Raw genomic sequence first — 7,664 nt, 5'->3', positions numbered from 1 at the left:
ACATTGCCACTATGAGAATAATTCATTCTTTTTATGAGTAAATAGTATTCCACTGTATATTTGTATCACTGTTCACATATTCCTCACCAAGTGAACACTTAAGCTGTTTTCATCTCGTGTCTTTTGTGAGGAGTTCATCAACTAACAGATTTCAATTGTCCCTTCAACACACTGATTTCAATTTCTTTGGCTACACTTCAAGAACTAATGTTACTGGGTCATATGATAATCACAGTTTTAATCTTTTGAAGAGCCTTCATACTGTTTTCCATATCATTATACTAATTTATATTCTCATCAGTAGTCTGAAGGGTCCAATCTCCCCCACATCCTCACCAGTACTTTGAGGTTAGTTATTATCACTGGAGCAATGGTGGGGATTTGACTAGCATTTTCCCGATCATTAGTGAAATCAAGCAACATTTTTCATGGGCCTGTTGGTCGGTCACCTGTATTTCCTAACTAGTTCTACTGGCCTTTGTTAATTGGTTTGATTTTGCTATTGAGCTTTTAAGAGCTCCTTGTATATTCTGGATAATAACTCTTTGCCACTTAATGTTTGCAAATATCTTCCAACATTCTATAAATTATTTCTAAACTTTGTGGATGGTGTCTTCTGCTATATAAAAGCTTTTAGATTGATATGATCCTATTTGTCTATTTTTGCTTGTCTTCCCTAACTTGGACTAATTTAACTTAACTAATTTTATACATGGTGGTCATGTATAAAATCACTATCCACTTGGATGTCCTGAAGCATTTCCTCTATGTTCTGTTCTGGTGGTTTTATAGTGTCGTGTTTTATATTTAAGAATTTTGAGGGTTTTTAAATTATAACTGGTGAGAGATAAAGGTCTTGGTTAATTCTTCTGTATGTGGCTGTCTTCCATCCCCATTTCCTGAAAAACGCCATCCTTTATCAGTCACTATTCTTATAAGGTCAACTGTATAAAGGTCAGTTGGCTGCCCGTGTGTGGGCTGGATTCTAACTCTCTTCTCTGTTCTATCAGTCTATGTATTTTGATTCTTCCATACTTCAAACAGAAGGTAATGGAATTTATGTTCATGGAGTTAGACCAAGCCTGCATGCAAGAGCTGGGTTGTTTTGTGTGATCCCAGGTAAATTTCTCGGTGCTATAATTGCTTCTTTAAAGTGTCCCTTGTTATAGTGTTCTTATACCTCAGAGCCAATTAATTAATATAACTATAGAAGTTTGATGTCAAATGTTCCATATTCTGTAGGCTGCTTTCCCCAATACCACAGAGACTTGACAACAGACCTTCAAGGGTTAAGTAATACTTCTCTGAAAACCTGTTCTTAAATGGGCCTGCCATGGCCTTAGGATTCTGAAAGGGATGGCCAGCAGGTGATTGCTCCTGAGTGTTTTCCCACAGAGAGCAAAGTCATTATAAATTATAACAATTTTCTCTAAGTAGAGACAAACACCAGTGCTTTGAAAGGCCTTAAGGTCCTGCTCGTCATCTCAAAGGCTCCATGGAGATTTCGATAAAGACCGCCTGTCAGTTTGCACAACTTTCCCACAGTCTGGAGTTTTCTAAGCTGCAGACACCTGAAGTCTCAGCTCCAAAGCAGACCAAAAAGGATTTTCTGATGCAATTTTTAAAAGCTATTTCAATTTTATTTACTTTGTTTTGTCTTGGAGGGTTTGTTTGAGTCCTCGTCTCTGCTGAAGAGGTGGCAGAAGAAAAAAAGAACTTAAAATTCTAGAGTTGAGTGTTGTGCTACTAGATGCATGAGCCAGAACAAGCACATAGGTGATTTCATGCTTGAGAAAAAAAGTAAAAACAGAAAATGCTGAAAATCAAAATAAATTAAAGGAGAGAGATAAAGGGGAACTTAGACAACATGCCAACTACTGAAAACACATTGGGAGATCCAAGGAATTCCCTCAGCAAGGAAGAACAGCAAGACAAAGGAAAAGAATGCCGGACTCACACCCAAATGTGATGTCTACCAAGCACAAATCTTTTCCCAGTAGAAGGATCCAGTGCTTCTTTAGGAAAAATGGACAATTCTGGGTTTGTGGATCCAGACAAGTTTCATATGGCTAATAATCAGGAAGTTGCCAGATATTACAAGGTTTGTGTTAAAAAAGATCCAAGGGCTAACTACTATCCCTAAGTGGAATCATTTCTGAGTTTTCTTGTTTGTTTTGAGGCAGGATCTCATGTAGCCCAGACTGTTCTGGAACTCACTATGTAGCAAAAGATGGCCTTGGACACCTGATCTTCCTGCCTTGACTTCCAAACTGTTGGGACAGCAAGTATGAAGCACCATGCTCAGTTTGGAGTGCTAGGAATCAAACTCGGGAATTTGGCTCAAGCCAGGATAGCACCCTAGCAGCAGAGCTGAATCCTCAGGTTATAATCTGAGTTTTAATAGTAAGAAAATCAAGTTATTATAAATATTCAGCATAGTAAGAAAAGAAAGATTGAACCTGTTTTAATTGTAAGGTCCTAGTGATATGAAAAAAATAATTGGGCAAGTGGGCAAGATGGCAAAGAATCATATTATTCTGAAAGCTGAGGAAAGAAAAATACCAGCATTCATTCTGCTGCAAATGAGAAAAGAACAGGATTTTACAGAACTGTTTCACACAATACATAAAAATGTACAATAAATACATAAACTTGTCCACATCTCCTACACACAAATAAATAGATTTCTGCCCCGTGCTTCTGCTGTCATTGGAGACACAGAGGCCACCAGACTACTCTGAGCCTCCTATGAAAGAACGCACCCGGGAAACAGTCTATATCTTTCTAGAGGGTCAGATTTAGTTTCTGGATCTAGCTGCTAATTGACATCCATATGAGCATCTACTCAGAAAAACCAGACCAGGAAACTCCATAGATGAACCTGCCTGGGATCTTCACAAACTAACAGGAAAGAAGAGAAAAATACTGCTGGGAAATTTATGAATTAGTGCAATAAAGTAGAAAGTGTAGAATACTAAAAAGGACCCAGACAAATGGGGATCATTTCTGTATTACTGAGAGGAGTGTGAAATGATATAATTACTCCAGAAAATAGCTTAGCCTTTTTTCTTAAGAACAGAAACAAAAACCAGAAACACTGAGCATACAACCCAGAAATTTTACTATTTGGTTATTATGGAGAAATAAATGTTATTTTCATATAAAAATCCATACATAAATGCTCATAGCAGCTTTATTAGAATAGTTAAAAATTGGACCCAACCTGCATATTCTTCAATGAGTCCATCCTTACACTAACCAACATAACCATAAGATAGCTGGCTAACAAGGGAACACAGCCACAGCTATTGTTGGACAAAGAGAATGGGCCCAAAAGAAATGATACTATGAAGCAAAGGACGTCCCAAAGACATGTGCTATATTAATTCACTCTTGATATCCTTAAAGAAGTCATAAAGGTGAAAAACAGATGAATAATTGTCTTGTCAGGAAATTTAGGGTGAGAATGGGTGTTTGGAGTGATAAGAAGATACTGTGAGCAGCCTTATGAAAGGAGAATGGTTCTGTGTATTATGAAGGCCGTGGTTACCCAAGGCTGCATATGTAGACCCCATGAATATACAGAGTATCTATATAATTGATGGAATTCAAATAAATTCTGTGAGTTATCAGTGTAAAACCAAACCCATCTCTCTATAGTTGCATTTCTGACATCAAATGTATATGTTTCTTTGTGTGTTTGTTTGATTGATTGATTGGTTGGTTTTAGTTAGGTTTGACACCCAACAATTTTCCATTTCTCTGTTGTCAGCAACTGTATATTTTGGTATTTTTCTGTGATGCAATACAACTCTGATACTGCCTACATGGAGTTAGCATGAAATCCCCCCTAGATTAAAGGGCCCCAGGAATCCAGACTGTTCCCATCACCATGGCTGTTCACAAGTCCCAGGTTGCTTTCTATAGCTCCATCTTGAGAGAGTCGAAATGGAGAGACCCTGCAACCCCAATTCGGACAGATACTTTCGTAGAGAGCTCAAGAAAGCACTTCAGTGATTTCTTATCAAGATCGTATTTCATGCACAGGAAAATAGGAGTTATGAATTAAACAAAGCATTTTGAGAAGAACTTTGGAGCTTCCAAACCCTCTTCAGGTGATAAGTCTCTCAGGATCTCCACATCATTGCCACGTCTTTGAGCCTCATTTGTTATAATTTTTATGGAGGCTCTATTACATAAGCATGATTGATTAAACCATTTGTTAATGATCACTAGTTAACAGAGCAGCTAGCCCCACCTGAAGCTCTCTAGGAATCCAGTCACCAGTCATCCCATTAACATATGAAAGGAGTTCTTATAACTTAGAGATGCCAAAACTCTTATAATCCCTTGTATCAGGAGTCAGGATTTAGGTCAGTTATTAAAATAAAAGATGCTTCCCATGAACAGTGGTAGCCTGTTTTCTTAGCCCATGGGAGGTGGAGACAGAAAAATTGCTACAAATTTAAGATGAGCCTAGTTTACACAGTAATACTCTACTTTAAAAGAAAGAAGACCACCTCCACCACCACCAAAATAAATGATCCTATTGAACGTTTTTTAGAATTTTCTTCCTATCTCTAATTACTTCAAAAAAATTAGTTGATGGGCTAAGAATGTAGCACAGTTGCTAAGTCTTGCCTTGTTTGCTCTAATAGCAAAATAGATTTGGTCCCTGGTGTTAGAATTTTGTCTAACAGAATTACCTGGCAAGAGCCAGGTATGCCCTTCCCCACAGATGCCTGGCAACAGCCAGGTATGCCTGGCCCACTATAAAAGGGGATGCTTGCCCCTCCTCTCTCTCTCTCTTATCTCTCTTGCCTCTCTGCCCCTCTTGGGCTCTCCTCCCCTCCCCCCTCTTTCCACGTGGTCATGGCCGGCCTCCACTTTCTCTACTCTCCCTCTCTCCCTCTCTCTGCCTTTTCTCTGCCTCCACTACCCCATTGACTCCCATCCTCTGCCCCGAATAAATTCTACTCTATACCATGTCTGTGTGTGTCTGGTCCCTCAGGGGAAAGGGATGCCTGGGCATGGGCCCACTGGGGCACCCCCTTCCCCAAAACACCATATGCCACATTCTCTAAACCTCTTTCTCTTTTTATGAACCCAACATCTGGTACTGCTTAACTCTAGGCCTAGTAGCCTGTAATATCCACACTGAGGAGGTGGAGGTAGGATGATCAGATAGATGTTCAAAGTCATCCTCGGGTATATAAGGAGGCCATAAGGAGAGGAGGGAACCGTAATTGGGGTGGGACATATTTAGCAAGGTTTTATTTCTTGCCTTGGATAACAGTTACAAAAATTTACCCAGTAATCCACAAGGCTCCATGTGTTTTGTAAATACTATGTGCACTGGCAGGCGTCTCCTCTCTGCCTGTGCTTTTGCTTGCAGAGTGGGGTATTCAGAGTGCCAGTGAAACTCACAGAGTAAATTGTTCTGACAGCTGCTGGAATCAGAAGGTTTACTGAAGTAGTGTGATGCTCTTAGGTTTATTGCTCTGGGTTAGGGGAAAACCTCCAAACATCCAGGATTAAGTAACAGCATTCATTCTAAACTAATAAAATTAGGCAGTTGTGGGAGCATTGAACACAGCACATGCTGCGCTTCACCTTGCAAATGTGTGTTTTTAAAGATATGAGGAGGAGATCTGTAGGTTTGGCAGGGGTGAATTACAGTCTAATGAATTGTCAATTATCATAAATTATTTAGCCACCATGAAATTGTAACTAATGGAATTCCAAGGTATATTAAAGCATATACGTCTTCTATTGATATCCTTAAAACCCTCTTGCCTTAAATAAACATCTTTATTATTCAATGTGTAGCATGGTGGATGAAATATCAGATTCTTTTCCTTAAGGGAATGTCCCAGAATGCCTTTATTTGACTCTGCTCAGCTTTCAACAGAGCTAATGCTAAGTAATATAATAGGCTCTAAATGTGGCATTGTGGATTCAGTGTCTGTCTCTTTACTTCAAAGCTGTTGATAGTCAGGACCAGAATGTATTCCTCAACAGATGTTGGCTACCTTGAGAACACTATGTGAAGCAGAGTCTTCTTACTGACTCTGTCTAGAGCATTCCTTGGAGAGGATTCTGACAGATTCCATAGAGAAAATTAGACAGTTTCAGTGAAGACTTCATTGCAGCTGTTTCATGGAAAAAAATGGAGGCCATTTCCTTCCCAACACCATGAGAATGTGATGTCATTGCAAAGGCTTCAAGAAGCTTCAGTCACTGGAGAACTTAGTCATGAGGCTTTCATAACTGTGTTAACTGTGACAATTTCATACTAAATACAGAATAAGAAAACATAGCCTGGAAGTCAGTTAATAAGAACTGAGAGGAGAAAGAAGTGTAGGAACCAACGTGAGAATGAGTGCTCTGGGAACTCTGCAGCGGAGGATCAGGGCCACATTCAGGGACTTGGTCAGGGCAGGGTAATGGGAACAGCATCTCATGCATTGGCTCCTCATCTTCTCTCTCCTGATCTTGTTCTCCATCCTTAGATGACTCTCTCACACACACACACACACACAAACTTGTTTTTTTAGGCACCAGTTGTGTCAATCTTGTGAGCACATATAATATGTAAACACCTTTGAAGAAGCTGTGATAGCAAAGGGCTCAAACAGGGCTTGATGTTTCCTGAGACTGAGACGTTCTTTCCACACATTCTGCTATCATACTCTGGAGAAAAATTGTCAATTCTGATAAATCTTGGTTTTATGATAAAATGCTTATCTGCACCAAAGTGTTTCACCCACTTGTTGCGATGCAGTTGGGGGAGGAGCTAAGATCTAAAGGTGTAATGGGCATTAGGAGGCGGGGAGGGTCTCCATGTGAACAGAATAAGGTTGTTTTGCTGGAAACACCTCACCGTTTTCAAATGGTGGTGTTCTTTTTCCATAATCCTAAACTGCTTTGTCCTTGAGTGGAGCTGTCTATTCAAGAAAATCAACAGCTGATTTAGATGTATAAGTCTAAGGGCTTAGTCTTATGCAAACTTTGCCTTCCAGGTGTTATAAGCCACAGCAAGGTACTTGGCAGCTGCGAATAAATTAAAATACTCTGGGAGTAAGTGGGCATTCTTATTGGCAGTGGTGTCACGGTTCATGACAGAGTGCTCTCTGATACCTTTTCCTGGTCATTAAATATACTCATCATTCTTAATTGTCACGTTGTCAGTTAATATTTGAACTCGGTGGCCATTTCATTGCCTTTTTCCACTTTCTACATGTTGGTATGCCATTCAGCTTAGCCAGTGAGGAGCAGCAGCTCCCATGTGCTCAGGAGTCGGCTTTTCTTAGCCCTCCCCAGAATAACATCTTGAAACAAACAGGCTTACATAATGGACTCACACTCTGCCCCCAGCCACATTAAAAAATGGGGAGATCAATTTTTGAATATGAACATTTTCAGTAATTCCTACCAGTCATCTTTCTACCTTGGCTGATGCTGGACCCTGCGGGAGATTGGGGGCTGTGTCTACTGTCTTTCACTGCAGTTTCATACAAAGGGCAGCGTGTGACCACTGACTACTGCATTTGCTACATAATGACTAGAACAGCGATCAAACGGCTGAAGAGAGCTCACTGATTTATAACAACCTTTACTGTCTCTCTTAATGGTAATAATTATTTTCTAGGGAAAGATTTAAA

Source organism: Apodemus sylvaticus, chromosome 4 (assembly GCF_947179515.1).
Source record: "Apodemus sylvaticus chromosome 4, mApoSyl1.1, whole genome shotgun sequence".
Lineage (NCBI taxonomy): Eukaryota > Metazoa > Chordata > Mammalia > Rodentia > Muridae > Apodemus > Apodemus sylvaticus.
The sequence above is the reverse complement of the archived record's forward strand: the minus strand, read 5'-3'. Positions refer to the sequence as shown.